This window comes from Ovis aries, chromosome 5 (assembly GCF_016772045.2).
Source record: "Ovis aries strain OAR_USU_Benz2616 breed Rambouillet chromosome 5, ARS-UI_Ramb_v3.0, whole genome shotgun sequence".
Lineage (NCBI taxonomy): Eukaryota > Metazoa > Chordata > Mammalia > Artiodactyla > Bovidae > Ovis > Ovis aries.
The window spans coordinates 42,456,436-42,475,704 of NC_056058.1; positions in this window are offsets into that span (position 1 = coordinate 42,456,436).

Consider the following 19,269-nt stretch of genomic DNA (forward strand, 5'->3'; position numbering starts at 1 on the left):
TCTCTTTCTCCCTCTCCCTCCCTCTCCTTTTCAGGCTGAATTCCCATCTGGAGCGCAGAGGCTCACCACATCTACTTACTTGTCCTGGCTTCTAAGACCCACATGAGAGGGAGCCCAAGGTGGGGCACCCTCTGCTATTCAAGCGGGTGCCGGTGGCCTAACGAAGATTGTGCAAACCTCTTGTCTCGAGGTTTTATTAGTTTTCCGTGTAAACCAAGTTATTCAGCATCTTTTCTCCACTAAATTTTCCTACTACGCTATTTTTTCCTAATCTCTGTTTATATTTCTAAATAAGTATTTCCTCACCATGCTGTCCCCCCTTTGAATTACCCTGGATCCACCGGGGCTGGACCCCGGCACTTTTTCAGTGCTATGGCCACTGCTGAGTTTTCCAAAGTTGTTGGCATATCAAGTGCAACACTTTCACAGCATCATCTTTTAGGACTTGAAATAGTTCAACTGGAATTCCATCATCTCCACTAGCTTTGCTCGTAGTGATGCTTCCTAAAGCCTACTTGACTTCGGACTCCTGGATATCTGGCTCTAGGTGATTGATCACACCATTGTGGTTATCTGCAGAGGTCATGAAGATCTTTTTTTGTGTAGTTCTTCCATGTATTCTTGCCACCTTTTCTTAATATCTTCTGCATCTGTTATGTCCATACCATTTCTGTCCTTTACTGTGCCCATCTTTGCATGAAATGTTCCCTTGGTACCTCTAATTTTCTTGAAGAGATCTCTAGTCTTTCCCATTCTATTGTTTTCCTCTATTTCTTTGCACTGATCACTTAGGAAGGCGTTCTTATCTCTCTTTGCTATTCTTTGGAACTCGGCATTCAGATGGGTATAGCTTTTCTTTTCTCCTTTGCCTTTAGCTTCTCTTCTTTTCTCAGCTATTTGTAAGGCCTTCTCAGATCACCATTTTGCCTTTTTGCATTTCTTTTTCTTGGGGAGGGTCATGATCACTGCCATCTGTACAATGTTAAGAATCTCCATCCATAGTTCTTTAGGCACTCTGTCTATCAGATCTAATCCCTTGAAACATGTTTCACTTCTGCTGTATAATTGTAAGGGATTTGATTTAGGTCATACCTGAATGTTTTAGTGGTTTTCCCTACTTTCTTCAATTTACGTCTGAATTTTGCAATAAGGAGTTCGTGTGTGTGTGTGTGTGTGTGTGTGTGTGTGTATATATATACACATGTATATACATTTATACATATATATATATACACATATATATTTATATATACAGATACATACATATACTTAAGTTCCTGGTTTTTTAATTTCAGATGGACTCCAGTATCTTGCATTTGTTCTTTCCTCATGATTGCTGGTTTTGATATTGTGTTTGTGTGTGGATGATTTCCTACCTTTCCTGTAAGTTTGCCTTTACCAGTGAGCCTTCCTATTTGTCATTTTCTTGATTCTAGCTGTGGTCTTTTCTCCCTAGAGGATTTTCTTTAGCATTTGTGACAAGGGTAGTCTAGTGGTGCTGAATTCTTTTAGCTTCTGCTAGTTGGTAAAGCTTTTGATTTCTCCATCAAATCTGAATGAGTGCCTTGCTAGGTAGAGTATTCTCGATTGTAGGTATTTCCTTTCATCACTTGAAATATATTGTGTCATTCCCATCTTGCCAGCAGAATTTTTGCTGAGAAATCAGTTGATAATCTTCTGGGCATTCCCTTATTCATCTTTGTTGCTTTTCTCTCATTGATTTTAGTATTTTTTGGTCTTTAATTTTTGTCAGTTTGATTACTATGTGTCTTGGCACATTCCTCTTTGGGTTTATTCTGCCTGGGATAAACTGAGTAGCAGTTCCAGGACTTGGGTGACAGTTTCCAATCCATATTAGGGAAGTTTTTGGCTATATTTTCTTTCGGTATTTTCTCAGGTCTTTCCTCTCTCTTTCTCCTCCTCCTTGGACCCTATAATGTGAATATTGATGCTTTTTTTGGGAGGGTTATTTACTTTTTATTTTAATTAAAAGATAATTACTTTACAATATTGTGATGATTTTTGCCATACATCAATATGAATCGACCACAGGCATACACATGTCCTTTCCTCCTGAACCACCCTCCCATCTCCTTCTCCACCCTATCCCTCCAGGTTGTCACAGAACACCCTGCATCATACATCAAACTCCCACTGGCTACCTCTTTTACATACGATAATGTATATGTTTCAATGCTCTTTTCTCAAATCATCCCACCCTTTCCTTCTCCCACTGAGTTCAAATCTGTTCTTTAAATCTATGTCTCCTTTGCTGTCCTGCACATAGGACCATTGGTACCATCTTTCTAGACTCCATATATATGCATTAGTATAAGATATTTATCATTCTCTTTCTGACTGACTTCACTCTGCATTGTCCCAGAAGTCTCTGTGATTGTCCTCATTTTTAAATCCCTTTTTTTCTGTTCTGTGGCAGTATTTTCCACCATTCTGTCTTCCAGATCACCTCTTCATTCTGCTACCTCAGTTATTCTGCTGTTGATTCCTTATAGTATATTTTCATTCCAGTTATTGTGTCATTCATCTGTTTGTTCTTTAAATCTACTAACTCTTTGTTAAACATCTCTTGTATCTTCTCTATCTCTTCCACCACTTTCTACCAAGATTTGCATCGTCTTTGCTATCATCATTTTACATTGCATCATCTTTTACTATCATCACTCTGAATCTTTTTCAGATAAGTTGCCTGTCTCAACTTATTTTTTTTTTAAATCTGTGTATTTTTTATCTTGTTCCTTCATCTGGAACATATTTCTCTGTCATCTAATTTTGTCTAAATTTCTATGTTGGTAGTTTCCTTTCTGCTGGCTGCAGAATCATAGCTCCTCTTGTCTCTGGTGTCTGCATACTCGTGGGTGAATTTCATATAGGCACTTGTGCAGGTTTGGTGGGAGGGACTGGTGCCTGTCCTCTGGTGGGTGGAGCTGGGTCCTGTCTCTCTGCTGGGTATGGCTGTGTCAAGGATTGTGTTTAAACGTAGCTGTTGGCTCAGTATGGCTTTAGGCAGCCTGTCTGCTAATGAGTGGGCCTGTATTTCTATCCTCTGGTTAATATTTGGCCTGAGGCATTTCAGCACTAGAACCCATAGGCTGTTGGTTTTGATGCCCTCATGATGACCTTGGTGAGAGCTCACATTGATCAGTATTCTCTGGGGCCTCTGCCACCAGTGTCCTTGCCTCCCCAGTGAGCCACAGCCAACCCCTGCAACACTAGGAGACACTCCAAGAATTATAGTTAGGTCCAGCCTAGGCCCTGGAATTACTGCTTTATGCTGGGTCCCAGTGTACATGAAAGCTTGTGTGCGCCCATCAAGAGTAAGGTCTCTCTTTCCCCCAGTCTCGTGGAGGTCCTGCACTCAAGCCATGCTGATCTTTAAAGCCAAATGCTCTGGGGGCTCCTCCTCCTGATGCCAGACCTTTAGACTAGGGAGCCTGAGGTGGACTCAGAAGTCTTGTGGGAGAACCTCTCCAATATGATTACTTGCCGCTTCGTGTTTCACCGTCCCTCCACCTCCCCCAGGAAGGTATGGGATTTGATTATATTGCCAGAGAGCCCCTCCTACCATCTCCTTCTGCCATCTTCTTTGTCTTTGAGTGTAAAATGTCTTGTTGTAAGTTCCAGTCTTTTTGGTCAACGGTCATTCAGCAGTTCATTGTGAGTTGGTGTTTGTGAGAGGAGCTGAGCTCAAGTCCAGTATCGAGGGACTGCTGCTTTGAGTTTAGATGCTTGCTATCTCTGTCCTCAGTGTGTGCTGGCCCTTATCCCCTTGATATCAGGCGTGCAGACGCAGTGGAATGGCAGGGGCAGGGCTTGGGGCCTGCTCGCAGGTCTCCTGTGGGTGGCTGTGGTCTGAATAGTCCTGTGGCAGTGGGGGAGGCACTTGATGCTTGCTCGTGGGTCTCCCAGGGGTGGCTGCTCTCTGTGTACTTCTGGGGCAGCAGAAGCAGTGCTTGGGATCTGCTTGTGGCTCTTGTAGTGGTAGCCCAAGGCTAACTCTGGAGCCCGCTATGGTGATGGCTATTTGTGTCTGCCCTGGGAGCTCCTGTAGTCTGGGAGCACTCATAGGAAAAGAAGTTCTTACAGTGGTCACACCCTTCTCCTTCTTGCCCCCAGTAATGGCACCTTGCCTCTCTGGTGGGCCCAGACTTCTTTTCGAGTACACCCTCAGTTGCCACAGTCCAGCCTCTTTGGGCTGTGTCTGTGTAGCCAATTCCAGTCTTCTCCCTGAGTCTGACCTCCGAAGCCTGAACTTCAGCATTCAGCTCCCACTGGCACTGACGGTCAAGTCCCTCATGCTGGGGAGCACAGGGCCTTGGGTGCTAACCTTCTGTGCAGGTTACTCTCCAGTTAGCCTTCTGCAAGCTGGTTGCTGCGGTCTCCTTCTGAGCTCTGGAGCTCCTCCTCCATCCAGGCTGAGCTCCACCCCAGTGAGGGGACTTTCCAGGTGTAAGAACCTCTCCTCCTTCACAGCTCTCTCCCTGGGCACAGGCCTCATCATGATCCCTTTCCTTTTCTTTTTCCTTTGTCCTACTTGGTTATGTGCTGGTGTTCCTGCCCTTTCAAGAGTCTGAAGTCTTCTTATGGTGCTCAGTAGATGTTCTATGTGAACTGGTCCACTCGCAGATGTACTTTTTAATGTTTTTGTGGGAGAAGGTTAGCCCCCCATCTGACTCTTCTGTCTTCTCCATCCTTCCCTCATTTTTAATTGTCTAAACTATTTGGAAGTGGAAATGGGGAGTCTCTCCACTCAGTCCCAGGGCTGTTCTAATGTTGAGGCTCCATTGGTCACCTGGGGCTCATCCACCTCCTCCTCAGCATCCTGCCCTCAGCTGACCTGGGAGCAGATGCCTCTATATTTTTAACTAATTAATTTATTTTTGGCTGCGCTGAGTCTTGATGACTGTGCGTGGGCTTTCCCTAGTGGCAGGAGTGGGGGCTACTCTCCAGCTGTAGTGTGCGGGCTTCTCATTGCAGAGGCTTCTCTTATTCTGGAGCACGGGCTCTAGGCTGTGAGGGCTTCAGTGGCTGTCATACACAAACTTAATTGCCCTGCAGCATATGGAAACTTCCCGGACCAGGGATAGAACCTGTGTTCCCTACATTGGCAGATGGACTCTCAACCACTTGGACCACCAGGGAAGTCCCTGATGCCTATATTTTAAAATTGAGGTATAGTTAATTTACAGTATTGTGTTAATTTTGGGGGTACTTCAAAGTGATTCAGATACAGATAAGTGTTCTTTTTCATTAAGGTTTACTTTAGAATATTGAATACGGTTCCTTTTGCTACTAGGTAGGACCTTGCTGTTTATCCATTCTATATATAATGGTTTGTATCTGCTGATCCGAAACTCCCAGTTCATCTCTCCCCTGCCCTACCCTACCCCCACTGGCAATCACAAGTCTGTTCTGTGGATTAATGACTATATTTTTATACTAAGTCTTATTATTTGATACGGTAAATTCCTTCAGCTTTTGTTTTGAGTTTCTTAGCTATTTGTGGCCTTTCAAACTTCTATAAATTTTAGAATTAGCTTGCCAAAATTACCTCTTGAAGTTATGATTTAGATGGTTATTATTCTATAATCAGTTTGGGGAATATTAACATCAGTATATTAGTAAACTGTCCAATCCATCAACATGGTATATCTCTCCATTTAATAGTGTCAAATACATCTTATATACCTTTGTTGATTCTATTCCTGGACACTCTTTTGACATTATTGTAAATGGTATCTTTCAAAAGAATAAGTTTTATTTTTATTGTTTGTGACAGTATATAGAAACAGAATTGATTTTGTTGTTGTCCTAATTTTTTTATCCAGTAACCTTACTCAACTCTCATTAATTTTAATAATATATCTTATATGTTCATTAAAATTTTCTACCTGCACAGTCATATAATCTTGTTTTGTTTTGTTTTTTTTTTTGGTTTGCTTGTTTGAAGCCCTTATACTTTTTATTGCAATTTCTTGTCGTATTGATCTGGCTAGAACCATGGTGCATAGGACTGAACTGAAGTGGCAATAAGTGAGATCTTTGTCTTATTCCCTATCTGAATGGGAGCACTTGCAATTAAAAAAAAATTGAATATATTATTTTATGGCTGTGCTGGGTCTTTGTTACTGTACTCGGGCTTTCTCTAGTTGCAGTGAGGGGGGGCTACTCTTCGTTGTGGTGCAAGGACTCTCATTGCTGTGACTTCTCTTGTTGCAGAGCATGGGCTCTAGGGTTCGTGGGCATCAGTACTTGTGGCTCGCAGGCTCTAGAGCACAGGATCGATAGTCGTGATGCATGGGCTTAGTTGCTCCATGGCGTGTGGGATCTTCTCAGACCAGGGATCGAACCCGAGTCTCTTGCATTAGCAGGTGGATTCTTTACCACTGAGCCAACAGGGATGCCTGCAGTTTTACTATGAAGAATGTTTGGTGTAGATTTTTGTCTCTAATAATCAAAAAAGTTTATTCTGTTTCTACTTTGCAAAGAGGACACCATGAAAGTGAATGAACTTAGAATATTTTCAATGCCTTTTCTAGTCTCTCCTGTATTTTAATCCAATAATGTGGTAAAGTACATCAATTATTATTTCCTGATATTAAAACAACTTTGCACTTCTGGGATTAATTCAACTTAGTCATAATGCATTATCCTTTTTCTAAGTTGCTGCATTCAGTTTGCTGATATTTTATTTAGGATTTTGATATCTATTTTATGAGTAAAATCGGCTTGTAATTTTTTTCTGTCTTGAATTGATCTTGTTAGGTTTCAATATGAAAGAGTTATTCTAATATCACAAAATAAATTTGGAATTTTATTGCTTTTGTTGTATTTGTATTTGTTGTTGTTTTGCTTTTTGTTGTCTGGAAGAGTTTGTGTAAAATTGGAAATGGTTAATATTAATAGAATTCATTGGTGACCCTGGCCTGGAAGTTTAAATATTTAAAAAAATTTTGAGCTAATTGTAGATTCACATACAGTTGTGAGAAAGAATACAGAGAAATCGTATGTATCCTTTACCCAATTTCCTCCAAAAGTAATATCTTGAAAAATCATAGTATAATCTTACAACCAGGATTTTGACATTGGTACAATTAAGACAAAACATTCCCATCGCCGCAAGAATTTCCCATGTTGTCTTTCATCAGTTCAGTTCAGTCGCTCAGTCATGTCCGACTCTTTGCGACCCCATGAACCGCAGCATGCCAGGCCTCCCTGTCCATCACCAACTCCTGGAGTCCACTCAGACCCACGTCCATCGAGTTGGTGATGCCATCCAGCCATCTCACCCTGTGTCGTCCCCTTCTCCTCCTGCCCCCAATCCCTCCCAGCATCAGAGTCTTTTCCAATGAGCTACACCCGGTTTACTCTCACCCTCATACCCTTTCTTAATCCCTGACGACCACTAATGAGTCCTTCATTCTGCCACGTCAGGACTGTAATATAAATGGAATCATGTGTTCAGGATGCAGCCTTATGGAATAGACCTTTCTAGTCAGCATAATTCTCTGGAGGTCCATTCAGGGCTTCTTGCATGTCAGTAGTTGGCTCCCTGTTTTGCTGAGTAGTGTTTCATGGTGTGGATGTGCCACAGTCTGTGTTATCATTCATCCTCTGAATGAAGAACATCTCAGTTCTTTCCAGTTTGTGGCTGTTATGAATAAAGCTGTAATGAGCATTTATATGCCCCTTTTTTGTGTGTGAAGATAAATCTTCATTTCTATGGGATAAATGCCCAGGAATGTAATTATTGGGTCATATGGGAGCTGAGTGCTGATTTAAAAAAAAAAAACCCTGCTCAACTGTCTTCCATTTTATGTGCCCATCTGTAATGTATGAGTGATCCAGTTTTTCTGCATCCTCAGCAGCATTTGGCTTTGTCACTATTTTTTATTTTAGCAGTGTAATAGTTAAGCTATTCTGCTACCTGTGTAGTGTTATTTCATTGTGGTTTCAATCTACATGTCTCTAAGGGCTAACGATGTTGAACATCTTTATTTTACTATATTTTATCTTAATTAGTTAAGATAATCAACAAAGGTAATTAAGATAATTATCAGATAATAAGATAACAATTGTTAATTAATTTTAATTGACATATAGTTGATGGACAGGCTTCCCAGGTGGTGCTAGCGGTAAAGAGCCTGCCTGCCAATGCAGGAGACTTAAGAGACTCAGGTTCGATCCCTGGGTCAGGAGGATCCCCTGGAGGAGGGCATGACAACCCACTCTAGTATTCTTGCCTGGAGAATCCCGTGGACAGAGGAGCCATGGTGGTGAGCTATAGCGTCAGAAAGAGTTGGACACAACTGAAGCGACTCAGCACGGATGCAGCACATATAGTTGGTTTACAATGTTGTGTTTGTTTCAGGTGTACAGTAAAGCGGCTCAGTTATACATACGTATATACACACACACACACACACACACACACATATATATATATTCTTTTTCAGATTCTTTTCCATTGTAGGTTATTGCAAGATATTGACTGTAATTCCCTGTGCTATACAGTAGGCCCATGTTATTTATCTATTTTATATATAGTAGTGTGTATCTGTTAATCCCAAACTCCTAATTTATCCCCCCCACCTTTTCCCCTTTGGTAACCATAGATTTTTTTTTAAAAAACATCTTTTCATGTACTTATTTACTATCTACGTATCATCTTGGTAAAATGAGTTTTGCAGTTTTGGAATTCATGTCCTGGGCCCATTTTCTAGTTGGTTGCTATTTTACTGTTGATTTTGGTTGTTCTTTATAAAAAGAACAAAGTTAGTAGTCCTCTGCTGGATAGATCGTTTGCTAGTAATTTATCCTAGTCTGAAGTTTATCCTTTCATTTTTTAAACAGGATTTTTCAGAGAACACAAGCATTTTAAATTTTGGTGAGCTCTAATTTATCAGATTTTTCTTTATGAAGCATGTCTTTGGTGTCAAGCCTAAGAGCTCTTTGCCTAACTGTAGGTCTTGAGTATTTTCTACTGTTTTTATCTTCTAAAAGTTTTATAGCTTGATCTTTTACATTTAAGTTCATGATCTATTTTGAGTTAATTGTTTGATAAGATGTGAGATATAGGCTGAGGTTTTTTGTTTTTTTTTTGCCCATGGATATCTAGCTGCTTCAGCACAATTTGTTGAAAAGTCTCTTTTCTCCACTGAGCTGCTTTTGCACGTTTGTCAAAAGTCAGTGATGAGTGCATTCCCAATTATGTTGCCTTATTCCCAGTTATATCAGTCAGAGTCCAATCAGGAGACAAAGTCTACATACGTTTGAATGGCAGAAATTTATATAAAGGATTTCTTAGCTAGTATCAGGTGGTTAACTACTAAAAGAGATTTGAGGAGATTCTGTGGCATCCAAAAGTACCAAGTAGCAAACAGTTACTGATACTGTTCTGGAAGACTGGGCAGTGAGAGAACTAGGGCTGAGGAGGGAGGCCATACCTCATCCCTCCATGAAGACTGAGATGCAAGCCAAGGAGAGCATTGGTGCTACAGGAGCACACAGATTGCTGGCGCTGAAGAAAATTGCTTAGAGACAGTGAGCCACAGTTGGTTTGGCAGGTGGGGAGATAGTTGCCTGAGGTGTGGCTGGAGTTGCAGCAGAGGAGGCTGCTGGCGGTGGGAGTATGATCTGAGGCCCTCTGGCCCGACTGTCACAAACGTGGACTCCAAGTGAGGAGACCACGGCTGGCGGTGGCCCTGAAAGCTCAGCTGGCCGGATGTGCGAGGACTGCTGAAGTAAGTACCAGCCAGTTTTCCACAACAGTCCTCTGGCTCCTCAGCTTAATGAAAAGGAAGGAGAAGTGGATTCCAAAAGGAAAGTCCCTTCTTTCCACTGCTGTTTCAGTCTCCCAGAGCCCTCTAGAGAAAAGCAGAACATTGAGGCAGGTGGCCTGGGGAAAGGCACACAGAGCTCACTCAGCTCCAGTGTCATGATGAAGAGGAAAGAAGGGTGGGTTTGGGGTTGAGAGATAATCAGTTGATAACTAGCACACCAACCTTGAGGGAAGGTCTACTGGGGTTCTCCAGAGAAACAGGACCAATAGAATGGACATATGGATGTGGGCAGGTATCTGTCTGAAAGAACTGGCTCACATGGTTGTGGAGGCTTGGCAAGTCTAAAATCTGTAGGGTAGGTGGCAACTGGAGACCCAGGGATGAGTTTATGCTACGGTTTGGGTCCAAAGGCAGTCTGCTAGAATTCTCTTTTCAGGGAGGTCATTTCCCTATTAAGACCTTCAACTGACTAGATCAGGTCCACCCACACTATGGATGAAACGAAACCTGTTAAGTCACCAAGCTGTGGCAGCCTCCTTGCACCCCATGGACTATATAGCCTGCCAGGCTCCTCTGCCCGTGGAATTCTCCAAGCAAGAACCCTGGAGTGGGTTGCCATTTCCTTCTCCAGGGGATATTCCCAACCCAGGGGTCGAACCCAGGTCTCCTGCATTGCAGGCAAATTCTTTACTGTCTGAGCCACCAGGGAAGTAATCTGTTTTACTTAAAGTTTACTGATTTAAATATTAATATCATCAAAAACACATTAACCAAAACATCTAGAATAATATTTGATCAAATATGTGGGTACTGTGACCTAACCAGGCTGACACGCAGAATTAACCATCACAAGAAGCATTCAGTATTTCACTGTTAAAGGTGACATTAGCTGTAAGTTTTCTGTAGGTGCCTTTTTTAAAGTTGAGGAAGCTTCTTTCTGTTCCTGCTTTGCTGGGAGTTGTTTTTTTTTTTTTTTTTAAATTATGATTGGGTATGGATATTTATCAAATTAGTTTTTTGCTTCTCTTAACATTATCACATGATTTTCCTGTTTTTACTCTGTTAATGTAGTAAATTACATTAATTGATTTTCAAATGTTAAGCCAATCTTGCATTTTGGGATAAATTCTAGTTGGTCATGATGTATTATTTTATTTATGTATTAATTGGATTGAAATTGTTAAAATAGGGCTAAGGACATTTATGTTCTTGTTCTTGAGAGAGATTAGGCTGTTTTTTTTTTGTTTTGTTTTGTTTTCTTTTGCCTCATTGGATGAGTTGGGAAGTATTCCCTCCTCTTCTATTTTTCTGGGAGTATTTGGAAGAATGAACCAGTGAAACCATCTGGCCTAAAGTTCTCTTTGTGGAAAATTTTCCATTTATGAATTTTCTTCAATAGCTGTGGAGCTATGCAGATTATTTCTTCTTGAGTGAGCTTTAGTTATTTGTCCTTTTGAAATTTGAGTGTCAGTTTGATCAGTGGAAGTATAAATATGAATTTCAAACTGCGGCGCTGGAGAAGATTCCTGAAATTCCCTCGGCTAGCAAGGAGATCAAACCAGTCAATCTTAAGGGAGATCAACCCTGAATATTCACTGGAAGGACTATGCTGAAGCTGAAGCTCCAGTATTTTGGTCATCTGATTCAAACAGATGACTCACTGGAAAAGTCCCTGATGCTGGGAAAGATTGAGGGCAGGAGGAGAAGAGGGTGTCAGAGGATGAGATGGCTGGACGGCAACACCGATGCAATGAACACGAACTTGGGTGAACTTCGGGAGATGGTGAGGGACAGGGAGGCCTGGCGTGCTGCAGTCCGTGGGGTTGCAAAGAGTCAGACATGACTGTGTGACTGCTCAACAAATATGGATTTATATTGATATTTCCAATCCATATTTGAATTGTAGGACTTTAATGAACTTCTGGAATTTATGTTTGTGCCTCTTTTCTTGTGGGATAACACAAATTTTCTGTAGTCTTCAATGTTGCTCTTTGATACTGTTTTCAGCTCTGCAGGGCAAGTAAAATTCTGAACTTCTGCCCCTATTGTGGTTGGATTTGTGCATATGAAGTAGTTCTGGCCAATGAATTGTGAGGAGAATGAGAATTTTTTCACTTCCAGGCTAGAGCACTTAATTCCTGATTATCTGGCTTCAATTCTCTTTAGTCTAGCTTCAGCAGTTATGGAAATGAATTGAGATGGAGTGTTTCTAAAACTTATGTACTTGTTATTTATTTTAGCCGTGCTGGTCTTTGTTGCTGCGCGGTCTTTGCTCTAGCTGTGGCGAGTAGGGGTTACTCTAGTTGTCGTGCGCCGGCTTCTCACTGTGGTCGCTTCTCTTGTTGCGGAGTGTGGGCTCTGGAGCACTCAGGCTTCAGTACCTGTGGCTCCCAGGCTCTAGAGCACAGGCTTAGTAGTTGCGGCACAGGGGGTTAGTTGCTCCACGCCATGTAGAATCCTCCCGGACTAGGGATCAAACCCACGTGTCCTGCATTGGCAGGCGGATTCTTTACCACTGTGCCACCAGGGAAGCTCTGAGATGGAGTTTTTATCAGACTGGGTCACTGAGAAACTGTAATGCACAGAGCATCCTATCAGGCCCCACTGGATGTAGGGAATGGGCAAGAAATAAATCTTTGTTGTTTCAGGCCACCGAGGGTCCAAAGTTGATTATTATTTCAGCAAAATCTCCTATCCAGATTGATACCATTTTTAATTTGCTTTATCTTGCTAAATGCATAAGATAGCTTAAAAATACAAATATTAAAAATAATATATCATTATAATATACACTATACATTATAATAATAAATATTAGCAATGACTATTGACTGAAGTTGAATATTTTTTTGCAGTTCTTTTAGCTCTTAATATGCCTACTAAGGATGAGCAAACTATTCATCCTTAAACTACCCATAGCAAACTATTGTGTCCCAAAGTCCCTTGAATTTATTTTCTTTCTGTGATTGTGTTACCTATTGTATATTTTGCTGAGACATCTTTAAATCTTAGGCTTAAGATTTTTTTTTAATTTTATTTTTACTTTATTTTACTTTTACAATACTGTATTGGTTTTGCCATACATTGACATGAATCCACCATGGGTGTATACAAGCTCCCAATCCTGAATCCCCCTCCCGCCTCCCACTCCATATCATCTCTCTGGATCATCCCCATGCGCCAGCCCCAAGCATCCTGTATCCTGTATCGAACATAGACTGGCACTTTGTTTCTTACATGATAGTATACATGTTTCAATGCCATTCTTCCAAATCATCCCACCCTCTCCCTCTCCCTCAGAGTCCAAAAGTCCGTTCTACACATCTGTGTCTCTTTTGCTGTCTCGCATACAGGGTCATCATTACCATCTTTCTAAATTCCGTATATATGTGTCAGTATACTGTATTGGTGTTTTTCTTTCTGGCTTACGTCACTCTGTATAATTGGCTCCAGTTTCATCCATCTCATTAGAACTGATTCAAATGTATTCTTCTTAATGGCTGAGTAATACTCCATTATGTATATGTACCACAGCTTTCTCATCCATTCATCTGCTGATGGACATCTAGGTTGCTTCCATGTCCTGGCTATTATAAACAGTGCTGTGATGAACATTGGGTTACATGTGTCTCTTTCAATTCTGGTTTCCTCGGTGTGTATGCCTAGCAGTGGGATTGCTGGGTCATAAGGCAGTTCTATTTGCAATTTTTTAAGGAATCTCCATACTGTCCTCCATAGTGGCTGTACTAGTTTGCATTCCCACTAACAGTGTAAGAGGGTTTCCTTTTCTCCGCATCCTCTCCAGCATTTATTGCTTGTAGACTTTTGGATCGCAGCCATTCTGACTGGTGTGAAATGGTACCTCATTGTGGTTTTGATTTGCATTTCTCTGATAATGAGTGATGTTGAGCATCTTTTCATGTGTTTGTTAGCCATCTGTATGTCTTCTTTGGAGAAATGTCTATTTAGTTCTTTGGCCCATTTTTTGATTGGGTTGTTTATTTTTCCGGAATTGAGCTGCAGAAGTTGCTTGTATATTTTTGAGATTAGTTGTTTGTCAGTTGCTTCATTTGCTATTGTTTTCTCCCATTCAGAAGGCTGTCTTTTCACCTTACTTATAGTTTCCTTTGTTGTGCAGAAGCTTTTAATTTTAATTAGATCCCATTTGTTTATTTTTGCTTTTATTTCCAGTATTCTGGGAGGTGGATCATAGAGGATCCTGCTGTGATTTATATCGGAGAGTGTTTTGCCTATGTTTTCCTCTAGGAGTTTTATAGTTTCTGGTCTTACATTTAGATCTTTAATCCATTTTGAGTTTATTTTTGTGTGTGGTGTTAGAAAGTAATCTAGTTTCATTCTTTTACAAGTGGTTGACCAGTTTTCCCAGCACCACTTGTTAAAGAGATTGTCTTTACTCCATTGTACATTCTTGCCTCCTTTGTCGAAGATAAGGTGTCCATAGGTGTGTGGATTTATCTCTGGGCTTTCTATTTTGTTCCATTGATCGATATTTCTGTCTTTGTGCCAGTACCATACTGTCTTAATGACCGTGGCTTTGTAGTAGAGCCTGAAGTCAGGCAAGTTGATTCCTCCAGTTCCATTCTTCTTTCTCAAGATTGCTTTGGCTATTCGAGGTTTTTTGTATTTCCATACAAATCTTGAAATTATTTGTTCTAGTTCTCTGAAAAATACTGCTGGTAGCTTGATAGGGATTGCATTGAATCTGTAGATTGCTTTGGGTAGTATACTCTTTTTCACTATATTGATTCTTCCAATCCATGAACATGGTATATTTCTCCATCTATTAGTGTCCTCTTTGATTTCTTTCATCAGTGTTTTATAGTTTTCGATATATAGGTCTTTAGTTTCTTTAGGTAGGTATATTCCTAAGTATTTTATTCTTTTCGTTGCAATGGTGAATGGAATTGTTTCCTTAATTTCTTTTTCTACTTTCTAATTATTAGTGTATAGGAATGCAAGGGATTTCTGAGTGTTGATTTTATATCCTGCAACTTTACTATATTCATTGATTAGCTCTAGTAATTTTCTGGTGGAGTCTTTAGGGTTTTCCATGTAGAGGATCATGTCATCTGCAAACAGTGAGAGTTTTACTTCTTCTTTTCCAATTTGGATTCCTTTTATTTCTTTTTCTGCTCTGATTGCTGTGGCCAAAACTTCCAGAACTATGTTGAATAGTAGTGGTGAAAGTGGGTACCCTTGTCTTGTTCCTGACTTTAGGGGAAATGCTTTCAGTTTTTCACCATTGAGGATAATGTTTGCTGTGGGTTTGTCATATATAGCTTTTATTATGTTGAGGTATGTTCCTTCTATTCCTGCTTTCTGAAGAGTTTTTTTTTTTAAATCATAAATGGATGTTGAATTTTGTCAAAGGCCTTCTCTGCATCTATTGAGATAATCATATGGCTTTTATTTTTCAGTTTGTTAATGTGGTGAATTACATTGATTGATTTGTAGATATTGAAGAATCCTTGCATCCATATGAGTTTGGTCTGCAGATGTGATTATGACTCTGCAGGACCTTTCTGTTCTTCTTAGCCTTAAAGCAACTTTTCTTGAGGTTCCCTGGGGCTGGGTGGGGATGCTCAACTTCTAGTTCACCCTTAGCCTGAGAGTATAGCTCTTTGGGGCCTGAGCTTTCTGTAGGAGAATGTGTCCTAGCAGACTCCTGCCTCAAGTGGGTCCTTCCCTTTACCCTGTGAGGCTGTTGAAATGAAAGCCTATTTACCTGGATAGACAAGGACTCTCAAGGAGATAGCCTGACCACCCTGCTTCTGTCTCTGGGTTCACTTTTATTTTTTCATGCTCTTCTCACCTACTTGGTGTTTAGGAAGATGTTCTCCTTTGAGAGTTGTTTATCTAGCATTGTTAATAGTAGAATCATCTGAGTGATTGAATCTGCTGTATGCTTAGGGAGGAAAGTCTGCTGATTGGCTCTGAGGTAGGAATTGATGAGGCATTTATGTGGTGGTGGTTGGGCCATAGGAATGAGTCCACTGCCTTTCCATCAGCTCTCATCTGCTTTGTTTTTCTTCCTTCAAGTTGCATGCATAAGGATAAGGTAGGCTCAGCTCTGCTGTCATTGCTTCTACCTGGGGAATGAGTGCTTCTGTTCACGGTGCCCCCACTCACCAAAGATAAGAGTCCTTCTTGTCCTCACCTGACCCAAAGGGAGCAAGAGTGCTTTCTGCTGTGCACCTGTGTGACTCACTAGTGGATGTCAATGTTAGATTTCTCTTAATACAAAAGTGGTGTGCATAGCTCCTTGTAGAAATTTTAGAACATGGAAATAAATGTATAGAAGAAAATTAGCCTACATATTATCCCAGAATTTAGTGATAAACATTTGGGTCCATTTCCTCTCTAGTATTCTTTTATCAAGGTGATAATATACAGCATGAGTTGTTGTTGTTGTTGTTTTTTTATATCCTGAAACAACAGTAATGTGGTTAACTAGCAGTACATCAGCTAGTGCTGATTCAAATTGTCCTTGGGTTTTCAGAAAGCCTGACCAATGTGTGCAAAGGGCTGTGGCTCCTTTTAGGATTTCCTTGGGGTATCATGAGTCATACTCTCTTTCTTATCCCCCAGGGATGTTGAAAGTCTCCCTGTCATTGGTTGATCTTTGTGCACTGAGGGGGCACTGTTGGTTGTCACTTGCCGTCTTTCTTCCTGGGCTTCTCAGGACACTGTCCAGCAGTTCTTCTGGCCATTGCTGACCAATAGCTTCTCTCTGGTAACTGGGTTCATGCTGGCAGAAAATTCAGGCTTGAAGGGATGAACTCTGATGGCCAGTGACCTTGGAGAAATGGGAGCTAAGGAAACAAACTCATTTTCTGTGAACATATAAAAATGGTACCTTTGTACACATAAAGATAACACCCATCTAGACTTGAGAATAATATAATGTACTATTTATTTCATCAAATTTAGTTTCTAAAACCTTGACACTAATTTTTAAAATGGAAGTATAGTTGATTTACAATGTTTCCGGTCTATAGCAGAGTGATTCAATTATATATATATATATATATATATATATATATGTGTGTGTGTGTATATATATATATATATACTTTTATTATTGGGGTATAATTGCTTTACAATGTTGTGTTAGTTTCTGCTTTACAACAAAGTAAATCAGCTATATGTATACATATATCCCCTCCTTCTTGAACCTCCTTCCCACCTCCCAATATATAGATGTACTTTATATATATATTTCTTTTTCAGATTCTTTTCCATTATAGGTTATTACAAGATATTGCATATAGTTCCCTGTGCTATATACTAGGTCATTTGTTTTTTAGTCGCTCAGTCATGTCTGACTCTTTGTGACCCCATGGACTGCAGCATGCGAAGCTTCCCTGTCCATCAACAATGCCTGGAGTTTGCTCAAACTCCTGTCCATCGAGTTGGTGATGCCATCCAACCATCTCATCCTCCATTGTCCCCTTCTCCTCCTGCCCTCAATCTTTCCCAGCGTCAGGGTCTTTTCCAATGAGTCAGCCCTTTGCATCAGGTGGCCAAAGTACTGGAGCGTCAGCCTCAGCATCAGTCCTTCCAATGAATATTCAGGACTGATTTCCTTTAGGATTGACTAGTTTGATCTCCTTGCAGTCCAAGGGACTCTCAAGAGTCTTCTCCAACACCACAGTTCAAAAGCATCAATTCTTCAGTGCTCAGCTTTCTTTACGGTCCAACTCTCACATCCATACATGACTATTGGAAAACCATAGCCTTGACTGTACAGATCTTTTTTGGTAAAGTAATGTCTCTGCTTTTTAATATGCTGTCTAGGTGGGTCATAGCTTTTCTTCCAAGGAGGAAGCATCTTTTAAATTCATGGCTGCAGTCACCATCTTCAGTGATTCTGGAGCCCAAGAAAATAAAGTCTGTTACTGTTTCCATTTCTCTCCCACTTGTTTGCTATGAAGTAATGTGACCAGATGCCATGATCTTAGTTTTTTGAATGTTGAGTTTTAAGCCAACTTTTTCACTCTCCTCTTTCACCTTCATCAAGAAGCTCTTTAGTTCCTATGGGCTGTAGTCCACCAGGCTCCTCTGTCCATGGGAATTCTATATCTGTAATTTTATTTCTATTTGTAAATATGTTTATTTGTATCATTATTTTATATTCCACATATAAACAATATCATATGATATTTGTTTTTGTCTTCCTTATTATGATGATTCATAATAATGAATTATTATTTCATTCTTTTTTATGACTGAGTAGCATTGGAGAAGGAAATGGCAACCCACTCCAGTATTCTTGCCTAGAGAATCCCAGGGATGGGGGAGCCTGGTGGGCTGGCAGAGTCAGACACAACCGAAGCGACTTAGCAGCAGCAGCAGTATTCCATTATATATAGGTACCATATCTTCTTTTTTTTTAATTTTAAGTTTTTAAATTTATTTTTTAATTGAAGGATAATTGCTTTACAGAATTTTGTTTCCTGTCAAACATCAACATGATTCAGTCTTAGGTATATACATGACCCCTCCCTCTTGAGCCTCTCTCCCATCTCCCTCCCCATTCCACCCCTCTAGGTTGATACAGAACCCTTGTTTGAGTTCCCTGAGTCATACAGCAAATTCCCACTGACCATCTATTTTATACATGGCAATGCAAGTTTCCATGTTACTCTCTCTGTACATCTTACCCTCTCCACCCCCCGCCACTGTGTCCATAAGTCTGTTCTCTATGTCTGTTTCTCCATTGCTACCCTACAAATAAATTAATCATTACCATCTTTCTAGTGCCACAACAACATGGCACTCCACCGTACAGCCACTGGCCTTGCTGCACTGTGACCACCCCTCACAGAGCTGTTGTGCCTGCGGTCGGTGCCATTGTTCTCCACTCCTCTCTTGGGTCAGCCCTTTGCTGTTCCTATTTGCAGGCAGGCTCTCACCCCCACTGTTCTTCACTCAGGACTTCCTGTTGACTTCCGTATCTGGAGAAGGGATAGGCTACCCACTCGAGTATTTTTGGGCTTCCCTTGTGGCTCAGCTGGTAAAGAATCTGCCTACAATGTGGGAGACCTGGGTTTGATCTCTGGGTTGGGAAGATCCCCTGAAGAAAGAAAAGGCTTCCCACTCTAGTATTCTGGCCTGGAGAATTCCATGAGGTTGCAAAGAGTTGGACATGACTGAGTGACTTTCACTTTCTCCAAAAGAGCGCTTCCTCACCAAGCCCCCTGCAGGTCCCTCAGTGATCTGTGTGCCAGTGGTTCCTCTTGGGTCCATTTAACTCTTTATAGACTGTGGGCTACACGTGGGCCAGACCTTGGTACAGAGATGGTTCTTAGAAGATGTTGGTTGAACAAGAGAGGGAGTACATTGTGAAGGCTGTGGAGGTGTTCTGGCTGTGAGTAGAGCTGGCAAGCCTGCCCTCCTCCTCCATCTCCCAGACCTGGGAAGCCTGGGACCAAGTGCTTTGCCTCTC